Consider the following 2,723-nt stretch of genomic DNA (forward strand, 5'->3'; position numbering starts at 1 on the left):
GTTTCTGGGCTACATGCTGCTTTGATAGAAGCATAGACCCACTATTTCTGTGAGTTGATGGCTCCCAGAGCTGGCGGAAAATGTACCACTGCCATGTTGTGAAGCTGAAGTGGGCGGAGCCAGCAGCCACAGCTCTGGTTCAGTCTTAGAATGCTGCAGTTTAAAGCAATAGGCTCAAGGTAATATAAAAAATAAGCCACGTAAAGATGGCTACCACACAGAGAATCTGGATTATGTTCTCTTTGATATTAATAACTGAAGAAAACCATTTGATTGCAAAAGCTGTTGAGTTATGACAAAATGTATATTTTAAAGGTACCTTGACTTCAAAATTTGGAGGTAAGGATATGTTGCTTTGGAAAGGAGGCTCTGCTTTTGTTTCCACAGAAAGCCAGAGGCTATGGATTTGTTCCAGATTAAGATACATCAGGTTTGACCAGCCAAGACCTCCTGAAAGGTCTCCGATGACACCAAGCCTCAGATGATCCAACATCCAGAACCATTTCAAGGCAACTGGCTCAGAAGATACACCCTCATGGACTACTCCATAATCCTAAAATTTTCTTTGTGCCCCATAAGATACAGTACCTCCCTTTAGCAGGAAGTAGTAAGAGAAGCTACGCCCAAATTCCCAAATATACCAAGCTGGCTTTGAAGATGTGTAAAAGTTAAAACCTTCTTCTTTAAAAAAAAAAAAAAGAAAGAAAAAGGGAAGTGCTGTGGGATGGTCTGTATGTCAAATTGCTCTGATTGGTCAATAAATAAAACACTGATTGGCCAGTGGTGAGGCAAGAAGTATGGGCGGGACTAACAGAGAGGAGAATTGAGAGAACAGGAAGGCAGAGGGAGTCACTGCCAGCCGTGACTTCACATGGCAATGACAAGCAGCATGTGAAGATGCTGGTAAGTCATGAGCCATGTGGCAAGGTATAGATTTATGGAAATGGATTAATTTAAGCTATAAGAACAGTTAGCAAGAAGCCTGCCACAGCCATACAGTTTGTAAGCAATAGAAGTCTCTGTGTTTACTTGGTTGGGTCTGAGCGGCTGTGGGACTGATGGGTGACAGAGATTTGTCCTGACTGTGGGCAAGGCAGGAAAACTCTAGCTACAGCATGGTGATTTCTACTTCTCATTGACAGTGTTTGGTCTAAATGCCACATCACATCACACCTAGTATCCATGATAAGCCTATTTCAAATCTTTTAGTACTTCTGAATTGCTAATAAAACTTCTTTGTTTTTGTTTCAACAGCTATTTACAGTAATCTTTTAAAATTCTTTCATTATTTAATAGTGTATGCTCACTATTCTTTTTTCTTTGTAAGGTGCAGTAGGATTTACAAATTTCCATGTCACTAGAAATTATCAAGTTAGCTACATTCTTAGTAACATTTATTGAAATACATTTACTGTATTGGTCTATTCAATAAGCACACCCCCTTTTTGAGTGCGACATTAGAACATCTTATCTGCCAATATGCAGTGTCTCTAGATGTTTCTGGATCCATCTCATTGTAGTTGAAGACATTTAATTTGTCCATTAAATTTCCTAATTCCTTCTTTCCTTGTGGCTGGCTGGTTGGCTGAGAATATGTCCATGATCTATGTTATTAATAAAGATGCCATGGTGCATGTGAGATACAGGGCAGGAGTCAAATGTCCACCCAAGCATATGCTCCCAGGGAAGCAACAGATGCTGAAGCCTCAGGAGACACATACCCACCTTGGTTTTATGCCCCTGCTGAGTGGCCAGCTCAAAAGGAGAAATGAGAGCTATGAAAAGATGAATGAGGCCTCAGCTCTTTACACACTCAAACTACATGGAATTGCTTCATCTTCTGATAATGGGTGGAGGGATGGTCTTATTCCAACAATTTATTATCTGAAACAGTTGATCTGATCCACTTTGTACAACAGAAGTTATACTCAGTGGCTTTAGTAAGAGCAAGTCAGTCCTAGAAAATGATTCATGGAATGAACTCATACTTTGATTTTTTTCATAATGGATTTCAAATAAAATAGTGCTTCAGAGTATGCCAATATCATTAGTCCATTGAATACAATTGAATATACAATGAGATAGCATTTCATTAACAGTAGAGTGGTAAAAGTCAAAATGGTAGATAGCAGTGTGGTCAGTAATAATGTAGAGATAATAAACCTCATCTTCTTCTCATGGAACTGTTAACTGGTGCAGCCACTTAGCAAAGGTCTGAGGCAGTTCCTCCGAAGAATAATGATTTTTGCATCCTGGTTATTTAAACAAGACATTTGGAAATATATGCCTATAGAAACACTTGAAATTTGAATATCAGTGTAAGAATGTAGAAAATGTGGGTCAGCATACCTTGCTCACAAAACTGTAAATTTATCCAGCCACTTTGAAAAGGAGAAATTTCCACAGAAGAGTCACAGTATTTTCTAGAATTTCAGATCCTGATAATCTGTTCCCAAAGGGTAGAAACCTATGTCCACAGAAATAGTTGAAAAGTACAGGCTGATATCTATAGCAAAAATGCTTATTAATTTAAAGTCTTCTATATACAGCATTTTTCCTACATGTATGTCTGCATACCAGAAGAAGGAACCAGATCCCATTACAGATGGTTGTGAGCCACCATGTGGTTGCTGGGAATTGAACTCAGGACCTCTGAAAGAACAGCCAGTGCTCTTAACCTCTGAGCCATCTCTCCAGGCCCAATTTAAAGTCTTTAAACCAGT

The sequence above is a fragment of the Peromyscus eremicus genome, chromosome 12 (genome assembly GCF_949786415.1).
Source record: "Peromyscus eremicus chromosome 12, PerEre_H2_v1, whole genome shotgun sequence".
NCBI lineage: Eukaryota > Metazoa > Chordata > Mammalia > Rodentia > Cricetidae > Peromyscus > Peromyscus eremicus.